The sequence below is a fragment of the Oryctolagus cuniculus genome, chromosome 8, assembly GCF_051225735.1.
Source record: "Oryctolagus cuniculus isolate XC-2025 breed Fujian yellow rabbit chromosome 8, ASM5122573v1, whole genome shotgun sequence".
Lineage (NCBI taxonomy): Eukaryota > Metazoa > Chordata > Mammalia > Lagomorpha > Leporidae > Oryctolagus > Oryctolagus cuniculus.
Window position 1 is genome coordinate 32739925 of NC_142874.1, and position 21185 is coordinate 32761109.

A 21185-nucleotide genomic window follows, 5' to 3' on the forward strand; every position below is an offset into this window, starting at 1 on the left:
TAGAGAAATTTTAGATCAACAGCAAAATCAAGACATTACAGAGATTTCCCATGTGCCCCTACCCCCACATGCCCAGCCTCCTCCCATGGTCAGTGTCCTCTTTCTGAGTGGTGCATTGGTTACAGCTGAGGAACCTTCACTGACATATTGCTATCAGTCACGATCCATAGTTTACATTATGCAATTGATTTTTGGATATTGATTTTGCATCCTTTAACCTTGCTGATCTCACTTATTTTTCTAGGAGTATTTCATAGATTACTTGGGATTGTCCACATAGATAATCCTGTCATCTATAAGTATGGACAGCGTTATTTCTTCATTTCTAGTCCATGGATCTTTTATTTCCTTTTCCTAACTATTGCACTGGTTAGAATTTGCAGTGTTGAATCTAATAAAAGTTGTGAAAGTGGACATCTTTGCTTTGTTCCTAGTCTTATAGGGAAAGTCTTTAGTTTTTTGCCATTTAGTATAATGTTAATTGTAGATTATTTGTAGATACTCTGTATCAACTTGAAGAAATTCTGTTTTTAGTTTTCTGAGTGCTTTTAATCATGAATTTTGCCAAGTGCTCCTTTGTGTTAATTGATAAGATCACACTTTTTTTCTTTGTAGCCTGCTAACACAGTGCATTGCAGTATGTTGAATGTACGGGTTAGTTTTCACCATTTTGGAGTTGGAGTTACGTTTACTTTTTAAATTTACAAAAAATTATTTGGAGTATTATATTTGCCTCGGTTATAAATAAAAAGGTCTTTTCAGTTGTTAACCTGGTCCATTAATCCTGGCTTAAATGACTTTTAATGTTTAAAACTTTATTGCTATTATTAATGGACATTTAATTGCACTTGTGATTTTGAGCATGAGCGTAAAAATGCACAGTTTTTTTCTACATCTTCTAATCAGGAGAGTTCAGTTGATGAATCACCCATTACAGAGAGCTACAGTTTAAAGACGAATCAATCTTTATCCCATTTTTTACTGCCTCCATTGGAACAGAAGTTGTAAATTACTAAGTTATCCCGGGCCATTAGTTTTGGAATTAGTCTAAGGAGTGTCTTGGATGATTAATTCTTCTTTGAGGTGCTAGAAGAACACCTGTATTTTTTTTTTTTTTTTTGCAGGATTTCAGGGAGCTGAAAACCTTCAATAATTAGTCTGTAAAATTAAATCTAGGAGACAATGTTTCTTTCCTAATTCTTTGGGTTATGGTGCACCTATGAGTAACAGACACAGGGCTGATCAGTCAGAAATAGGTTAAACATGCTGAAGTCTGTGAAAAACCTGTCACAGTACCCATCATTCCCCTACACCCCCCGCCCCTGCAGGGGTGGTGTGGAGTCCTAGGTGTGTTCTTCCTCACTGCCAGCCCCGAGCCCTGTGTGCTTGAACTTGGCAGTGTCTTTGGCCATGTCACCCATCATGTATATCTTGGCATCCCTCAGGAATACTGCTTCTGGGAGGAAGCACTGTGCCGTGCAAGGGGTAGATACAAAGGAGTGAAGAGGACAAAATACTGCCAGATGCAAGATTAGTCCCAAGAAACCGCTCGTGGCTATTAACTTGGTTTCTTCCAGGCATTCCTCTTTAAACTGCACATTGTAGATGCCTATGAGAAAGCTGAGGTCACCTGGGGATTTTCCATTTCTGATTCAATTTTCTACCCCTTCTGCTTTTAGTCTTGCCAAGAAATAGTTCTTGGTGGATTTCATTTCATCCTCTCTGGCCCCTGGCTTAATGGGTCAGAAGTGCTGAGTCCTCCCCTGTGCATACCACAGTCTGCAGCAACCCAGGGAGGGGCATTAGCTTTCTCAGGAATTTGCTTCTTTATTATGTAATAGCTCTAATGTTGCTTAGTATTACATCCAACCATGAGCTGGCTAAGGTCAAGTGTTTTTTTCAAACTTTGTTTTTTACACATCACTTGATATGATGTAGTTTCAATGTTAGACTTATTTTTTTTTTAAATTGATTTATTTACTTGAAAGGCTGTGTCAGGGTAGGATGGAGAGAGGGGAGGAGGAGGGAGAGAGAGAGAGAGAGAGATCTTTCATCCTCTGGTTCATTCCCCACATGGCTGCAACATCCAGGCCACAGCCACAGCCAGGAGCCAGGAGCTCCATCCAGGTCTCCCAGATGGGTGGCAGGGACCCAGTTACTTGAGCTGTCAGTTTGCTGCTCCCCAGTTGCATCAGCAAGAGGCTGAATCAGTCGTGGGGACTTGAACCAGGATTCTGATATGGGATGGGGACACACTGTAAATTTCAGCCTTTGAAAGGAAGGAGACCAAATGCTGCAATTGAGACCTCAAAGCAGTTTGTGTGTGTGTGTGTGTGTGTGTGTGTTGGGGGTGACAGGGATTTGAAAATTTCAGGCTGTATTTTCATATAATATTGATGATTTGTTTATTCCCCTAACAGTTTTTAACATCTTATCACTTTGGCCCTTTTAAGAAGTTCTCTCTGAGCTTTGTCGTGTATCTCATGCCTCCTCCCCAGTTAGATTGCATATTCCTTGAAGAAAGGGATTTTTGAAAATTTCTTCTGTCCTCTCACAGTGAGAATTGCTGAAGCCAAGCGTTGGGAGTTAACACATCAATGCTGTGGATGTGAAAAACGAGCTAGATCCAATCCTTGCTCTCCAACAGCTTATGGCCTGCTAGGAGGGGAAGAAACGCGTGAAAATGTGTGATGGAAAACAGATGGTAACATCCAGGGAAAGATAAAGCTGAATTGCACAAAGACTAAGCAGGATAGACTATGTACCGGGGCATTTCAAAAGGTTGTGGCAAATGGGGGTGGGGTGGGGGTACAGCTGGTGAGGCCACCAGTGGAGACACCCACATCCCATGCAGGAGTGCCATTTCCAGTCCTGGCAGCTCCACGTCTGGTCCAGCTCCCTGCTAATGCACCTGGGAATGCAGCAGAAGATGGCCTAAGTGCTTAGACCCCTGTACCCACACGGGAGACTCAGGTTCCTGGATTCCTGCCTGACCCAGGAAGGAAGTATTTGGGTAGTGAACTATTGGATGGAAGAGCGCTCTCGCTCTCTCTCTCTCTCTCTCTCTGTCACTCTGCCCTTCAGGTACATGAAAATAAATAAACAAACATGTATTTAAAGTTTGTGGAAAATGGAATTAAAAGATACTTATTTTGGTGCAAGAAAAGTGTGAAATCCGTGCAAATGAATCTTGAAAACATTCATGGGAACGCGAGTGAAGGAGTCTGTTCATGGACTTCAAACTCATTTTGCATCAAATAAACTTATCTTTTAGTTCCATTTGCCATGTGTCTTTTGAAGTCCTCTCATTAAGTAGTGAAGAATAAGCTCCATGAACAATTTGATATTAAAGATAAGTCTTGAGGAAGGAGTAGAATTTGGAAAAAGGATGTGTTAAAAATAGAGAATGAGGGGATAGCATTGGGACATAGCTGGTTAAGGAGCTGGCTGTAATGGTGTCCCGTATCCAAGCCCCAGTTAAAGTCCTGGCTGCTCTTGTTCCAATCCAGCTTCCTGTTCATGTTCCTGGGAAGGCAGCAGCAAATGGCCCAAGGGCGTGGGCCCCTGCCACCCATGTGGGAGACCCAGGTGGAGTTTCTGGCTCTTGACTTCAGCCTGGACCAACTTGACCTACCCTAGGAAACTTAGACCCCAAGAAGACCAGTGAGTGGGCAAGCGGCAAGCAGGATGCAGAGGTGCCGATGAATTGCATGTTTTGATTGTGCTTTTCCTAGTGAGGGAGCCTGAGGATATGCAGGGATCCCCTTGGAGCGGGGAGCCCTTGGAGACTGCTCCCTCTGCCTGGGAGCTTCCTCCCCAGGCTGGGATAAGTCTGACCTGCATGGCAAAACTCACACCTGTTCTGTGTGACCTACATTTCCTTTCTAAATTATTTATACATGTGGATAAAAATTCTGGCAGACTAGTTAATTAATTTATTTTAAAATAAGATTTGGGGTCGGTGCTGTGGTCTAGAGGGTAAAACCACTATCTGCAGTGCCAGCATCCAATATGGGTACCAGTTTGAGTCCTGGCTGCTCCACTTCCCATCCAGCTCTCTGCTGTGGCCCGGGAAAGCAGTGGAAGATGGCCCAAGACCTTGGTCCCCTGCACCCACATGGGAGACCTGGAAGAAACTCCTGGCTTCAGATCAGCCCAGCTCCGGCTGTTGTGGTCATTTAGGGAATGAACCAGCAGATGGAAGACTTCTCTTTCTCTTTCTCTCACTCTCTGCCTCTACCTGTCTGTAACTCTGTCTTTCAAATAAATAAATAATACAAAAATCTTTAAAAAATACTTATTTATTTGAGAGGCAGAGTTACAGATACAGAAAGGGAGGGATAGAGGGAGGTCTTCCATCCTCTGGTTCACCCCCCAAATGGCTGCAATGGCTGGAGCTGAGATGATCTGAAGCCAGGATCTCCTTACAGTTCTCTGACATGAGTGGCAGGGGCCCAAGCACTTGGCCCATATTCCACTGCTTTCCCAGGCCATAAGCAGAGAGCTGGATCAGAAGTGGAGCAGCCAAGACTTGAACCGATGCTTATGGGGTGCCAGCACTGCATGCAGAGGCTTTACCCAGTACACCATAGCACCAGCCCCTAAACTAGTTAATTACTTTCCATGAGTCTAGAAAGCTAGTGCTTTGGGGGTTTATATTTTTCCATCTCTAAAGTAAATATGATGGTTATCAACCTCCGTTAGTAGAATGTCCTGAGGATTTTGTTTTAAAGATGATTTTGGCTTTGTTTATTAAAGAGAGAGAGAGAGAGCAAGAGAGCATCCTGTCACCTTCTGATTCGTTCTGCATATGTCCACAATTGCTGGGACTGGGCCCAGGCTGGAGCTAGGAGCTGCGAACTCATCCGGGTGCTCCACATGAGTGTCAGGGACCCAAGTACTGAGCCATCACCTGCTGCCATCCAGGGCGTGATGTGCACCAACAGGAAGCTGTGATCATGTGATCAGGAGCAGAGTTGGAACTTGAACCCAGGCTCTCCGATATGGGATGCAGGCATCTTAACCAGGAGGCTGAACGCCCACCTTTGCCGTGAGTCATCTTGTCTGTGAAGTTTGGAGCACCCTGGACACGGGCTAAGGTTCACACTTGATGAATTTGTCATTGCCGTGTTCCCATTGAATAGGAAGTGGCAGCTTCACCCAGTAGCCACTGGCGATAGATAGATAGATAGATAGATAGATAGATAGATAGATAATCTCGTATTCTCTGTCACTCTGCCTTCCAAATAAATAAATTTTAAAAGAATTTAAAGACATGAGATCTACAAAGGTCCCTCTGGAGCTTCCAGAGTCTCTATGTCTTACTCTTGTCACGTGTCATCCTCCCTTCCCAAGAGGTCGCTACTGTCCTAACCCTGGTGTCTGGGAATATTGGGAGCGTGATTTTGGGCCTGTGTCTGAGTTCTGTTGATTGGCTCCTTCCAAAGCCCATTGGAAGCACCCTGTGCTGGGCTTCTGGCTTGTTGCCGAGACAGAGAGCAGGCGTGTGGGGACTCTGGGGTGCCTGGGTCACACGGCGCTGGAGGAGCCTCACGGGGGTTTGGCTTTCACTGGGTGACTTGGGGCAGGGCTAAGGAAGGAGAGCAGGCATCGGAAGGCAGGGGTGATTCTCTGTTCTGCTTCCTCAGTGGACCTTATCTATGGGGGAGGGGGCCAAAATGCTCCTAACATTGTGAGTATTCAAGGAGTAGCTGTCAGTCGTGTTGACCAAGAGAGAAGGTGCTGAGTGTTTTGTGGGTGACATACCGACTGCTTTTGTCTGTGTTTACTCATAATTATGAAGCAGACGTCTTTCATCTCTTTTTATCGTGAGGTCAGAGTGACCTTGTCTGAGGCTGGTTTGCTTTGAGATGGTATAAATCTATCAGAGTCACATGACCTTGCTAGAGTGTCAGGCCAGCTTATCCTGATCACATTCTCTCTATGAATTCCAAGCAAGCAGACAAACTTTATTCAGGCAGACGGAGGCGCAAATGTCGGCTGATTAGCAGGACTTGGGGCTGAGGCAAAAGTGGGCTTCCTGACAATGAAGCCAGAGTTAGACAGACTTCCCTGCTGGGTCAGGGACAGCACTGGAAATGCCTAGCTCTAACCTCCAAGTTCACGGTGGTGCACTGCCTCTTTGCAAGTGCTTTCCCTATCTCCGTTTCCTTTGCAGGTTTATCTCCTTTTCCTGCCATTTGATGTTGGGACCCTTCTGTGGTCTGCATATGGCTTGAGCATGTGCCCCCGAGGTTGACAGCATGGTCTCCAGTGTGGTGATCTTTTTGGAACGCTCTAGGTCAGGTTGAATGCCCCTCCTTGAACCTTCATCCCTTTTGTTCCTCATTGGTGATGACTTCTCCCTTCAGAGGCCTGTCCTCTCCACTATACATTAAACTCCTGGACCTCGGGAACTCTGTCTTACTCATCTGTAGATCTTTCTGTCTACCTGTGCCTATCTGTTTCTTCATGATATCCACATGGGTATACAAGGATGCATCAGAAAGTTCATCGAGCAACAGGCATGGAGTGCAGCAGGTACGTCACTGCTAGAACACCTGTGTCCCACACCAGAGTACCTGGTTCAAGTCCTGGCTACTCCATATCAGATCCAGCTTCTTGCTAATGCACAGCCTGGGGGCAGCAGATAGTGGCTCAAGTCCTTGGGTCCCTGCCACTCATGTGGAAGACCTGGATGGAGCTCCTGGCTCCTGACTTCAGCCTGGCCCAGCCCTGGCTGTTGTGTGCATTTGGGGAGTGAACCAGCAGATGGAAAACCTCTCTGTCAGTCTCTCTGCCTTTCAAATAAAATGAAAATAAATACATACATACAACTTAAGAAGTTAATGGAAAACCTGTATCACTTTTTCATTCCATTTTTTCATAAAGTTGTTGAATCCTCTTTATAGAGGTATAGATGCAGATATGCAGGTCTGTATGGAGTTGGAGGGATGAGGGGAGGGAGGGAGGGAGAGAGAGAGAGAGAGAGAGAGAGAGAGAGAGAGAGATCTTGCTTCTGCTGGTTCATTCTCCAGTTGCCATGCTGAAGTCAGGAGCCTGGAACTCCATCTAGGTCTCCCACATGGATGCAGGGGTCCAAGTACTTGGACTGTCCTCCACTGCTTTCCCAGGTGCATTAGCAGGGAACTGGATGGGAAGTGGAACAGCCAGGAACCTAACTGACACTCATATGGGATGCTGGCCAGGTGGCAGCTTAACCCACTGTGCCACAATGCCGGCCCCTTCTCAGTTCCTGGGTTTGATACTGTATTGTGGATATATCAGATGTAAGCAACAGAGGCACTTCCTAAAAGGAAAAATATTGGCACATGATAGCTATACACATTTATGGAGCACGATATATATATACGGGGTGTACTGATGAGCCCATCTCACAGAAGAGAGTGGAATAGTGGTTGCCAGAGGCTGAGACAGGTGAGGGCCAGAGGAGGGCGGGTCACAGGTGTGAACGCAGGGAGATGCGAGGGTGGCTCCAGTGCTATGCAGTGCCTGGGGTGACTGCCATCCTCAACAATGCATCACACTCACACGTGCCTTGAGAAGGCCTGCGAAATTGGAATTAAAAGATGATGAGCCTTTTCCATGGGCTTTTTGCAGGTCCTTTGTATTTTATAACACCGGGAGAAAGGTGAGAGGCTCCCAGCACAAAGAAATAACAGATGTTTCAGGAGATGGGGGTGAGCACATTGTTGGGCACAGCCATGACCCCTGCACAGGCAGCAGGCAGACCCCCGTGCAAGGTCACAGGCAGGGAGGTCCTCAGAATCCACCTTGGCCTGCAGGTGCAGGGCAGGCAGCGTGTGTTGGGTGCATTGGGTGCTGCTCAGAGAACACGCGGCAGGAGAAGGGGGCTGGGAGGGAGAGGCAGGTTCCCTTTGACCTGAGAACAGACCAGGGCGTGGACTGCAATTCCTGTGTAAATAAGGAGTTTTTTTTTTTCCCCCTCCAAATTATCACCTCCCAATTTGTTTTTCTCAAGTTGTAGCCCTTTGAAGTTTCTCCAGGTTCCCAGTGTCAGTCACAACACCGATAAAAGCAATCCTGGTGCCACCCAGAGTGAGTGCTTTAGTTTGAACTCTGTTTGCAAAAGCGTGTCCACGTTTCTTTACTTGACACTACGTTGTTGCCAACCTCGCAGCCAGCACTGTGTGCCCCACAAGAGGTGCTGGCCTGGGAAATCGATCCGTCAGGAACGTAGCCCACACTGAAGGAGCGTGCTTGCTGTTCTGAACTGCTGCAGAGAAAGACGGCAAAGCAGTCTGGTCTGTGCTCTGGTGAGGCCTGCTCATGTGGTCGGTTGTGCAGGTTGTCCACTGTTTCAGGATTTCCTTGGTCACTTCTCAGCTCCTGTGCTGCTCTCGGGGTGTGTGCAGTGCAGGTGGTCTTGTCTTTTTCAGTTCTTCATCTTTTGTCTGCTTCTCCAGTTGAGGCTGTGGGGGGTTTGCTAAAGCTGTGCTTTGTTGTTATATTGTTTTGCTTTTCAGTCCTATCATTGAGCCAAGCTAGAAATAAACATCTGAGGAGTTCTGGCAAACACCAGTGTTAGCCCTCTATGGCTAAGGAAGCGCCTTAAAACCCCGTCTCATTGAAGGCTTTTCATAGAGACAAAGCAGTGTTCATCAAAAGCTGAGCCCTCCTCAGAGACACTGCTCCCCAGGGTAATTGCATTTCTATCAACCTTGACACCATTAGTAGCTGGGTTTCAAGAAAAATAGAATCCAGCTCTTCTGGCTTCATCAAAGGAATCAGCATTTGAAAACCAGTAAAGAAGGAGTGCGATAGGCCCGTTGTATTTTCACCTTGCTCTTGGATTTATCAAAAAGGTTTGAAAGTTGGCATAGTAGGTTAAGCCTCTGCCTGTGGCACCAGCATCCCATATGGGCCCTGGTTTGAGTCTCAGCCGCTCCTCTTCCAGTCCAGTTCCCTGCTAATGGCCTGGGAAAGTAGAAGATGGCCCAAGTGCTTGGGCCCCTGCACCCATGTGGGAGACCTGGAAGAAGCTCTGGACTCCTGACTTCGGATCGGCCCAGCTCTGGCTGTTGCAGCCATTTGGGAAGTGAACCAGCAGATGGAAGACCTTTCTCTATGTCTTTCCCTATATGTAACTCTGCCTCTCAAACACATAAATAAATCTTTTTTAAAAAGAAAAGAAAAAGCTTTAGAAAGTAAGGAATACAGTCAGGGTAGAAAAAATGTATAAAAATATTATACATGGTTGATAAAATACTGAGTTTTTACAGTTCTTATTTCTCTCTTTAATTTAAACAATATTCTTTTCTTTAAAAAAAGATTTATTTATTTATCTGAAAGGCAGAGTTATAGAGAGAGAAGGAAAGACACAGAGAGATCTTTCATCGCTGGCTCACTCCCCAAATGGCTACAGCAACTGGGGCTGGGCCAGGCCAAAGCCAGGAGCCTGGAACTCCATCCAAGTATCCCACGTGAGGGGCAGGTCCCAAGGACTTGGGACATCTTCTGCTTTCCCAGACGCATCAGCAGGGAGCTGGATTGGAAGCCGAGCGGCCAGGACTCAACCAGAGGTCACGTGGGATGCCGACATTGCAGGTGGCTGATTAACCCATTGGCGCAGACACAATGCGTATTTAATAGTGAAATTGCGAACAGCTGTTTGGCATAGCAGTTAAGATACTGGCTAGACTGGCTAGACTTCCTACCTACATCTGAGTCCCTCGGTTTGATCCAGCCTCCTTCAATGCAGACGCTGGGAGGCAGCAGGTCAGGGCGTAAGTATTTGGGTCCCTGCCTCTTACTTGGGAGACCAGGCTTGGGCTCCCAGCATCTGCCTTTGGCTGATTCAGGCCTGGGTGTGGCAGATCACTGTTTGTTTATCAAATAAAGAATGGTGGAACTGGGCTGGGAATGGAAGAGCCCTAATTAGATCTGCGCGTTCTACCTGCAGCACCTTGAAGGTGTTCTCCCAGGTCCCCCATCTACCTAGTGAGGAACACCACTGTGTGGGAAAGGCTCAGCTGCAGCCTCCTGATTCCCGGCCAGAAACCGCCTTTCTCTCCTTGGAAGCACGGCAGCTTTTCTCTCCCCTCGCTAGCGGCGGGTCCCCTTCTCCTCACATTGATGTCTCTGCTGGAGCTGTCGCTCCCACTGCTCATTACCTGTGTGAGCGCGGGGACCCCAGCTGCCCTGGTCTTGATCCCCTGTGACAGCCGACATGCGCTTCCACGCAGGAAGCGTTTACTACATATTTGATGATTCACTGAACAGAATCCGTGCTGGCTGTGGACGATTGCTCCCCGTGTTTCAGCGCTGTGGCTGTGCGGCCGTTTTCCGGCAGGTTGCCTGTCCGGGAAAGTGGAGCAGCTGTGCAGTGAGCACGGGGTCTTCTCAGAACCCCGGCTTGGCTTCCACAGGTGCCTTGCAGGTCACTGTGGCACGGGAAAGAATTCTTCGATTGTTTTGCTCCTTGGAGATTCTTACGGAGCAGCTGTAGTAATAGCGGCACTCGCTAGAGCTTCCCGTGTGTTGTCTGAAGGATCCTAGTCCAGTTTCTTCTCCAGATGGAAGTGTTCCATGCCTACCCTGGGCAGATCTGAAGAAGACCTGCTCTCTACCAGAATATGGAGCTGCTGGGGCCTCTCTCACCAGGGGCAGCTTGAAGTGTATCTGAGGAAATGTCTTTGTTGTTTAAAAACATTGGCACCCCAGGAATGTGTTTAGTACCAGTCTCTGAAATTAGTACATGGGAACTGGCAGAAAGTTGGAGCTTAAAAAATATGTCTTAGGCAGCTTTGAGATTCTCCACTGCCCTGTAGATAGCGAATTTGCAGTTCAGAACTCGGCTGCGTGGTGCCCTGGGTTCCTCTGACGAGTCCTGGGGTGCAGCAGCGACGTGGCTGCTGCTTCTGGTGTCACGTCTCCAGCCGTGACATTCACCCTGGGACCCAGCACAGCCCTCCTCCATGTGGCTGGTGGCTGAGACTTCCATTGACTTTTCCACTGCCCCAATGACCCTGCTGAGCTCATACTGCTCTGTTGAAGCAGCAGTTTGGGGAGAGCCTTTCAGACTCACTACAGTTTTATCTTATTGCCCTTTTATTAAAAAAAAAAAAAAACACTAGGATTTTGGAATATAAGAAAATGAGTTATTGTATGAGGCCAGTGCTGTGGTGCAGTGGGTTAACACCCTGGCCTGAAGTGCTGGCATCCTATATGGGCGCTGGTTCAAGACCCAGCTGCTCCACTTCCGATCCAGCTCTCTGCTGTGGCCTGGGAAAGCAGTAGAAGATGCCCTGCTGTTCCTTCCTAACACACATCTCTTTTGAAGCACATAGCAGGTGGTAGACAGAAATCCCGTTTTTGGGGGGGTGTTTGTTAAGCTTGGTGCCTGCAACACTGGCATCCCATATGAGCACCAGATCAAGTCCACTCCTGATCCAGCTCCCAGCTGATGCACCTGGGAAAGCAGTAAATGATGGCCCTAGTGCCACGTGGGATGGAGTTTCAGGCTCCTGGGTTCAGCCTGGCCCACCTGTGGCCATTGCAACCATGTGGGGAGTTAACAGAAGATAGATGATCTTTCTCTGTCTCTCCCTCTCTCTGTAACTCTGCCTTTTCAATAAATAAATAATTCCTAAAAAAAAAAAAAGTTTTGCCACGTAGTTGCTGGGTCATTTGGGCAAATAATTAACCTGTGTCAGTGTCTTTATCTACGCAGTGGGTCTGATCTTAACATAGTCTGCGTCACAGGAGACATCAGAGAAGTGGGAGGGTCAGAGTTTACAGAGAGCACGAATGTTTTAGGAGTGATGCAGCAAAAGCTAACAAGGGGTCTTTAGAGAATTCATAGAAAACGATTGAAAAAAAAAACTGCATGGATTTCAAAATTTTCTGTACTGAAATAGGCTTATGTGAATTCCATTTACTTTCTGAAGCACTTTTATAAGTGGAATACTGAGTCGTATTAAAACGCAGAATAAACTTGGAATCAATAAGTGTCCTTTGTGCTCTGTGTGTAGCGACAGGACAAGCTCTCTTGCAAATGGCTTACTTTGCAGGTGTAATATCTTGAGATGTTTTTGGCTGGTACCTTAGTAACTCATCACCCCTGAGTGAGGATAGTTGACTGCGAGGGTGTTGGGTATGGGGATGAGGACGCCAGGAGAGGCACTCGTGGGCGTGGTAGGCTGGAGCCAGTGCCTTAAAAATGCTCTCGCGATATCAGCAATCTCCGGGTTTGGTATTCGTCAAAAAGAACGACACCTCTCACGTGCCTTCTTTCCTTATTTCTGGTTTTACAACTCAGGATGTGGCGCAAGGAGAGAAGCTGTGTTGATCTCGCTCAAATTCGAGTTTCTAAAATAATTCGGCACAATGCGGGCTTTCTCTAGTCCTGTTATATAATAACCACTTTCCAAAAGAAAGCCCCTCATTTGTGTGGGGGTGTCTTCCCTGCAGGTGGGAAGGCAGAGGACAGCTGAGAGGAGTTAAGCTGTTTATTTTGTCTTGGCTAAAAGTAGCAGTCTCCTTCTTAACCCCCTCAGGCCAGCCAGAGCCAGGGAACACAGGTTTTGCAAGTTCCCCTGCCACTGTGGGTAGCAAAGCACGGTGGAGCCGGAGCCGGAGCCGGAGCCGGAGCCGGGAGAGTGTGGCAGGCAGCTCTCCAGCTGTGGCCTTCATTCAGGTCGAGGTATGATGCACCCCGTTTCCAGCCTGGCCCTGCCCCAGTGTTCCTCTCCTGCCCTGCCCGGTCCTCGCCTCCCCACCTCCCCATTTGCTGTGTCTATGCTGGGCAGCTCTGTCTTCTTCAATGAGTGGCTGATGGAAGCCGATCAGCATGGTGACCCTGGCTTAGGATGTGGGGGCTGCTGGCTGTGTGGCAAGTCACCCCAGCTTTCTAGTCTGGGAGAATGGAGACTGGCGACTCAGCATCCGAATTACCTGGGTTAAAATGCCTGCATCCCACCTTGGAGCCCTTGGGTTTGAGTCCTGGCTCTCCCTCCTGATTCCACTTCCTGCTCATGCGCACCCTGGGTGGCAATGGCAATGGCTCCAATACCTGCCACTCACATGGGAGACCTGGATTGAGCTCCCAGCTTTATCCTGGCCCGGCACCAGCAAGCATTTGGAGAGTGAACTAGTGGATGGGCTCGCGCTCTCTCTCTCTCTCTGCCTCTCAAATAAATATTTAAAAAATAATAATAATTGCCTTGAGGTTGAGGTGCAGCCACGGGGCTGCTGAAAGGGCACTGGGTCCGTGCTCATGCCTCTGATGGCCGCCTTTATCTGGAGCTTTCCTTAATGCTTGGTTCTAGGACATCTGTGTCTAAGGCCGTTGGCTGGGGCGTGGTGGAGGTAAAGAGTATGTCTCATCCTCCATTCTCATGTCCTATCTGCTGATAAGGCACAGGAGCATTTTATCAGGAAGCAGAGAGCTCTGATCCTTCTCCCTCCCCCCTCCCTCTCCCTCCCTCTCTCTCTGCCTCTCTCTGCCTCTCTCTGCCCCATATAGAGTGGAGCCTGTTTCTTGTGGAGCCTCCCCAGCCATCCCAGCTTGGTGTAATGTGGTTTCCACTTCTGACCTCACCCTGTTGCTGGGGCTTGTCGCTCACAGCTCTGCCTGCAGCCTGCTCAGGGCCCCACACGTACTGTGTAGCTAGAAGGCCCTGGGCTGCAGAGCCTCACCCACTTTTAATGAGTCCCCTCCTTGTTAATGTAGTGTGCATCTCCCTGGCAGCATGGCCCTCGCCTGGATGTCTGCTTTGCAGTGCTCTGAGAGAAAGAAGTCTCAGTCCTCACAGTGTGTGTGGTAGGAGAGAATTCCCTAGTGAGACCAGCCATCATGCAATTTTTTTTATTATTATTTCTATTTGAAAACCAGAGAGAGAAAGAATAGGAATCTTCCACTTGCTGGTCACTCCCCAAATGCTACAATGACTGGGGCAGGGCCAGGCCATAGCCAGGAGCTTCTTCCAGGTCTCCCATGTGGTTGCAGGGGCCCACGTACTGGGGCCATCCTCCACTGCTTTTCCAGGTGCATTAGCAGGGAGCTGGATCAGAAGTGGAGTAGCCAGGACTGAAACCAGTGTTCCGATATGAGATGCTGGCATTGCAGGCAGCAGCTGAACTCGCTGTATCACAATGCCGGCCTCTTGCCAGCCAACATCTTAACCAATCCGGACATGTTTCCATGTTTCCTTCTTTCAAAGACCATCCCTGTGTTGATTAGGAATCCCGCCTCCTGGGGTGCTTTTCAGTTATATGGGTACAAGCTCCTGATGGCTGCTAGAGGCACTGGAACACCGCAGAGAAATCCTGCCGTGCTGACTTCAGTTGTGCGAGCATGGCTGGGGTGGGCCTTACTGATCAGCACCGTGGGAGTTTGCATCTCTGGGGAGGAAGGTGGACTTGCAGAGTGCAGCTCTATGGGGAGGCAAACCCTAATTGCTGGAGAAGCCCTACATGTGAGCGGCCAGGCAAACTGGTGAGCGGCCAGACTCGCCATGGACTCAGAAACATGGCACATTGGACCTGTGGGTGAGGAGTGAGGAGCGGGTCTCAGTGGGAAGCTTGGGAACAGTATGGCCCAGTGGACAAGAGCAGGCTTAGAATTAGATGGGATGGGGCTGGCGAAGTGGAGTAGCAGGTAAAGCTGCCGCCTGCAGTGCAGGCATCCCATGTGGATGCTGGTTTGAGTCCCGGCTGCTCCACTTCCAATCCAGCTCCCTACTGTAGCCTGAGAAAGTCCCTGCACTCCTGTGGAAGACCAGGAGGACGCTCCTGGCTCCTGGCTCCTGGCGTTGGATCGGCCCAGCTCTGGCTGTTGCGGCCATTTGGGGAGTGAGCCAGCGGATGGAAGACCTCGCTCTCGCTTGCTCTCTCTGCCTCTGCCTCTCTGTAACTCTGCCTTTCAAATAAATAGATAAAATCTTTGGGGGAAAAAAAAGAATTAGGGCCAGCTGGGAACCTGGGCCTGGCTGCTGGCTAGCTATGCACCTTATCCAAATGTCCCTTCACTATTTTAAGCCTCAGCTTTCTTATCTTAAATGGGATAATAAGACTTGGCTCCTGGGACTGTTTTGAGGATTGAATGGGATGAGTTTGTCACGTGCTTAGTAGGTTGTCAGTGCTCACTAAGGGTTTTGACTATGAGCAGCGGGAGGGTGTTGGAAGCCTGGCTTTATGGGGTTCTCACTGAGTGGGGCAGGTTGGTCCCATCAGCCCCCAGGGGCCCTGGGCCTGGGGGAGGAATGGAGACGAGAAAGTCCCCCTGTAGGCTTTCGGGATGTGCATGCCTGAGCCTTCTTTGCTGCGCAGGCTCCGACTCTGCCCGGGTGCCTGAGCCATGCCTCCCCAGCCAGCACCCGTCTCCCTGCACCCTCCACACCCCGGCTGCCACCTCTGCGACAGCTGGCCCAGGGCTTCCTGGAGCAGGGGTTGGGGGTGACGGCAGGAAATGGGAGATCTGTGCACAGCGAGGAAGCTCTCTCTACCAGGTCTACTCCACCAAGTTCATCAGCAAACTAACAGCCTCAATGAGAACAGAAGAGCAGAGCGCCCTGGGCTTGGGCCAGTTTCCTGGCGTGTGCGTGCGTGTGGGTGCGCGTGTGTGCGTGTGTGTGCGTGTGTGTGTGGCTGTGATTTATCTCTGGGATTTCATTCTCTGATTAGCAGTTGCTAATTTCCCTTTCCTACTTCCACCTGGGGCATGTGGAATCAGAACAGCTCCTTTAACAGACCCCTGTGAATTCCTGGCTGAAAGGCAATGGGTCAGCCGCTCCCAGGGGCCGGTCTGTGCTGGAGAAGAAGCTCCTGGAGCCTGCGTGTAGTGAGGCTTCCCAGAGCAGACCCTGGCCAGGCTTCTTGGTAGCCAAGTGCAAGTCCTCCCAGTTTGGGAGGAGGGGAAGTGGGTTCTGGGAGAGGCAGCAGGTATTGGGGACCTGGGATGGAGACACTGGGGTTCGAAGGTACAGACGTCCCCCAGGGACAGGGGGGAGCAAGGCAGGGGCCTCGTGCTGGGGTCTGGAGTCCGTTGGGGTGGGATTTTGTGGGTGTTTGCAGGGGACTAGTGGTAAGTGCCTGGGGGATACCCACCATATTCCATCACGGTGAGGAGACATGACTTTAAAGTATTTCCTCAGGGGCCTCATTAGCACAGTAGGTAGCACATCAGTCTCAAAGTATTTCCTCTTCATTGCTTAGGAGTATTGTTTGTAAATACATAAGGCACTAGCATTGCAAAATTTGTATGTATTTTGTAAATTAATGTGTTTGCGTATATAGCATATATAGTACCTGTTCAAAACTTATCACTGCCTGGAATGTGCTATTTATATTTAATAAGTTTGAAGACAGCTGGTGTTTCTAAAATTTTTTTAAAGATTTATTTATTTGAAAGGCAGAGCCACAGAAAGGAAGAGAGAGAGACAGAGAGAGAGAGAATCGATCTTTGATCTGCTGGTGCACTTTCCAAATAACTGCAATAGCCAGGGCTGGGCCAGGCCACAGCCTGGAGCCGAGTACTCCATCAAGTCACCCACAGGGGTGGCAGGGGCCAAGCCTTCATCCACTGCCTTCTTAGGTCCCTTAGCAAGAAGCTGGATTGGAAGCAGAACATCAGGGACTTGAACTGGCACTGCTCTACTGGATGCCTGTGTCCCACCTGGTGGCTTTACCTTCTATACCACAATGCAATGCCCCTTTTAAAAAAATTATTTTTACTGAGAGAGACAGAAGCCATCCACTGATCCACTCCCCAGATGCCCACCACAGCCAGGGCTGGTCAGGGCCCAAGCTGGAAGCTGGGACTCCATCCTGGCCTCCTATAGGGGGGGTAGGCACCCAACCATGTGGGCCATCGCTTTTCTCTCCCAGGGCTGTGCAGGAAGCTGGGATGGAGAGCAGAGCCTGGACTCGAACCCAGGCACTCCAGTGAGACAGTTGACCTTGTGACTCGAACCCAGGCACTCCAATGAGACAGTTGACCTTGTGAGCCGAAGTCAGAGGGGAAATGGAAAAAAAACCTTCTGGAATGAACAAGATGGCAGACCATGTGGGGTGGGGGCCTTCTTTGTGCACTGAGCTCGCGGGCTGTGCTGGACAGCAGGTGTCAGGGCTGAGGGAGGTCAGGGGACACTGCTCCAGACTCCTGCACAGGGGCCCGAGACTCTGGTGTTGATTGTTGGCTGACCCTGGAAGCGCTGTTCTCTCACCAGGATCTGACTTCCGCACCTTGGAATCTGTGCACAGGAACCCTCACCTGCTTCTCTCCTTGCCTTAGCTTCTTCTCTTGTTCTCAGAAACACACCTGAGGATAAGCACTTGGCAGGTGCGCGGATGCTGACCGAGGACTCGGTGCACAAAACCAACCTGCATTCCAGAAAGATCCAGAAAGAGCTGTGACATCTGAGAAAGCGCGAAGGCTTCCAGGTGGATGTGGTTTGGGGCAGATTATGAGCTATTATGTTCATTTTCAGATCATTTAGTTCTTTGAAAGTACCTCGGCCCTGAAGCAATTGTGTATGAGACACACGGGGTGGGTGGGGGGAGAGAAACAGACAGCAGGGGCAGGGACTGGCTGGCTTGGGTTTGTTTCCTGTGAGAGAAGGCAGGCAGCATCCTCGTATAAAGTTACGGGAAAGCTGTGAAAAGCAGGTCCTGAGAGCAGGATCTGCAAGCGTTCGGGTCTTTCAGGCTTTGTTAGGGCTTTCTTCTGCTTTCTGCTGGATTTCTAGTGTCCTCCTCTGGTGTCCAGACCTTTGGTGGCTTCTGCTGTCCGGCCCTGGCCCCCTCCCCTCCCATGTTCAGTGGTGAGTGCATCCCCTCCCAGGGAATTGGCGGTGGGGCCTCGTCTGGGGTGGTCGAGGCAGAGCCAGGAGCTTGGAAGTGGAGCTGTGTAGAAGATGATGGAGAGGGGAGGTCTGGGAACAGTGTCGGGCTTCTCACTTGAGCAGCGTGGTCGACTGTGGGAGGAGAGGCAGACCTGGCTTCTGCTGTCCTTCCCGGACGTGGCCCAGGTGTCAGCTCCTTCTAGATGGCGCTGTGTGGTCAATTCCAGTCTTATCTTAAGGTTTCCCCTTAAACATGTTAAATTTTGACTTTGATTTTTACTGGACTGGTTTCCCAAAGTCTTTGACATTAACAGAAAGAAAGGAAAAGCATTTGGAATAATAAGCATTGCTCAAGAGTAAAACCTTGGGGGCTTGGGCCATGCGCTATGGCAGGAAGCATATTGGGCTTTGATAAGAGAGGGCTTTGAGTCCTGATTCCACTGCGGGCAGGCTGTGGGGCTTTAGATAAGTCACACAGCCTCTCTGGGCCTTGCAGGAGATAATGCATATTAGCACATTTTACAGGAGCCAGCATTGTGGTGCTGTGGGTTAAGCCACTGCCTGCAGTGCCAGCATCCCATATGGGCACTGGTTTGAGTCCCGGCTGCTCCACTTCTGATCCACCTCCCTGCTAATGGCCTGGGAAAGTAATAGAAGATGGCCTAAGTACTTGTGCCCTTGTCATCCACATGGGAGCCCCAAATGGAGGTCCAGGCTCCTGGCTTTAGCCCACTCCAGCCCTGGCTATTACAGCCATTTGGGGAGTGAACTAGTGGATGGAATCTCCCCCTCTCCCCCCTCTCCCCCCCTCTCCCCCCCTCTCCCCCTCTCTACCCCCCTCCCCCCTCTCCCCCCCTTCTCTTCCTTCTCTCCCTTCTCTCTCTAACTGCCTTTCAAATAAATAAATCTTTTTACAACCTGTGAGGTTGGAAGGTGGCATTTTATGTGAATTTAAAGTCTGTGATCCTACATACTAGTTACATAACAAATTATCCCAAAACTTAAACAGCTGAACACAGCAGGCATTTATCATATCTTGGGGTCTCAGATCCAGGAACCCCAAGGGCAGCGTAGCCAGGCTACGATCACCAGGGCGCAACCAATCTGGCACACTTCAGCCATCCGTGGCTTTGTCTGTGGCCACAGAATCCACTGCGAGGCTCACCTGGGGGGTCGTTGGCAGGCCTGCCTCAGTTTCCCCCTGCTGGCTGTTGGCTGGAGGCTTCAGCTGATTGCCATGCAAGCTTGCAGAGAGAGAGGAGGAGGCACCCAAGGCAAGTCTTTCATAGCTTGATCTCTCCACTCCTGCCGTGGGCTGTGGGTCACTTCTACCACCCATGCCAAGGTGTGAACACCGGGAGGCAGGTCCGTGGGGGCCACCTCGGAGGCTGGCCACCACAGTCTGCGCACAGGAATTCTGAAACCGAGCTAGAGGGACTCCTAAATGAAGCCATATGTTCAAATAAAGTGTACAGTGTTCGCTTTATATCTGTTTGTGAAAGCAGGTCTTTGGGTAAGAGTCCTCGCATGCTGCCTTTTCCACACACAAGCAAGCGCAGGGCGCTGCTGCGTTTACCCGAGAGGTGGGGCCGCCGTGTGTGTCCTGCGGTACTGCTAATCCCTGGATGGAGGGCGTGCGTGCCTGTGCTGTCCCAGAGCCGACCGCCGGCGCCAGGGAGACCCACACGCGGTGGCATGGTAATGACCGTACTCCGCAGACACCGTTGTTGCTTTGCTTCCACTCGCAGGGTGGGGATGTCAGGTGGAATTTGCTGCCACTCCTTGAACACTGCCCACGATCACTCACAAGGCCCGACATTGCCCAGTGCACTAGCACTTCCTAGCCGCAGGGAAGCCACTGACCCTGATGGCCACTCAGGAGCTTCTTGTGGACACTGATATACACGGGTCTTGGGAGCTCTCTGTGATGGCACGCGTGAGCTTTGTGACAGGACTGTCCCCAGGATCTGTTGTGTGAGGTGCTGGCTCCCATCCCAACAGCCCCTCTGTCCTAGGAATTGTGAGGGTGTTTCGAGTGAGTCTGCAACTCTGCAGCCTGCCTGGCTTTCCCCTCCGGAGAGCTTCCACTTGAATATGAAGTGGACAGTACCTGTAGCCACTTGCATAGCTGAGCAAATCCTCATCAATAACCTTATCTTCAACTTCTGTTGTATTAAAATTTACGTTTGAATCCTGAGCACTCTCCCTTCCCCATCCACCATCCATACACTTAGCTGATGGGAATGTAGCTTTAATATTTTATGCCTATTTAAAAAATATTTTGTATCTATTTGTAACAAGTTTTATTTATTTAGTTGAAAATCAGAGTTACAGAGAGAGACAGAGGGGTCCTCCATTACTGTATTCACTCCCTAAATGGCCGCAGTGGCTAGGGCTAGGCCAGGCCAAAGCTAGAAGCTTTATCCAGGTCTCCTGCATGGTTGGCAGGGGCTCAAGCACTTGGACCACCTGCTGCTGCTTTCCCAGGTGCATCAGCAGGGAGCTGGATTGGGAGCAGAGCAGCCAGGAGGCAAGGCGCCCGGCTATGGGGTGCTGGCATGGCAAGCAGCAAGCCTAACCCCTGATATTGAGCTAGGGGCACTCAGCCTAGTAGTTAAGGCACCTGCACACCATGTTGGAGGACGCAGCATCCATAACTGGCTCTGGTTCTTGCCAGTGCAGACCCTGGGAGGCGGCAGTGATGGCTCGAGTAATCAGGTTCCTGCCTCCCACAGGGGAGACCTAGACTGAGCCCCTTGCACCTGGCTTCAGCCCAGCCCAGCCCAGGTGTTGCAGGCACTGGGAACTGAACCGGTGGATGGGAGCTCCCTCTTTCTCTCTGCCTCTCTCTTAAAATTTTTTTAAAAAACGTAACTGCCTAAGTTTTCAAAATAGTAGTGCCATGCTGCAGGGATGGCGTAAGCTGTGTCTTTACTGCCCCCCCTCGCTTGTGGTGGTGCTTGGTAATTTTGTGGTGTGTCCCATCAGCCCATCCTGAACACTTCCTACCTGCTGACTTAGGAGTTCTCCCAGCACACAGGGCCTTGGGGGCTTAGTTCTATCTTGGGCTGGTTTCCCTGCATCAAGATAGTCCTTCTGGGCGGTGGCCAAGCTGGGAAAGTGACAGTCACTTCTGTGCTGCCAGGCTGAAAACCCACGGTGTCCGTGGAGGCCGGGATGCAGAGGAGTAGCCTCCCCTGGCGCCAGCAAGCAGGGCGTTCAGGCCTCTGCAGGCAGCCAGCCATCAGCGTTTCTGATTGCAGATGAGACGTCTGGAATTGTTAGGAAACAGTTTGTGAATGGGGTGGAGTTTTGCTTCTGGCCCAAGTTAAGTGCTTCTAAAAGGAAAAATTCACCCCT

The 21185-nt window shown here is 49.8% G+C and overlaps 1 protein-coding gene across 9 annotated transcripts in view; it reads left to right on the forward strand.

The window, feature by feature from the left end:
• Positions 1-21185, forward strand: part of CSGALNACT1 (chondroitin sulfate N-acetylgalactosaminyltransferase 1) — a 323288-nt gene that overhangs the window by 213336 nt on the left and 88767 nt on the right. For 2 of the 9 annotated variants that reach the window (XM_089302847.1, XM_089302849.1), the window contains exon 3: positions 17295-17424. The exons of 3 other annotated variants lie outside the window; for them this stretch is intronic. The gene's annotated coding sequence lies outside the window, so the exon portion shown is untranslated. Of the gene's footprint in view, positions 1-8165; positions 8298-9656; positions 9768-12668; positions 12686-17294; positions 17425-19330; positions 19524-21185 lie in introns of those variants that run through there. 4 more of the 9 variants (XM_089302848.1, XM_089302850.1, XM_089302851.1 and 1 more) reach the window with 4 other exon arrangements.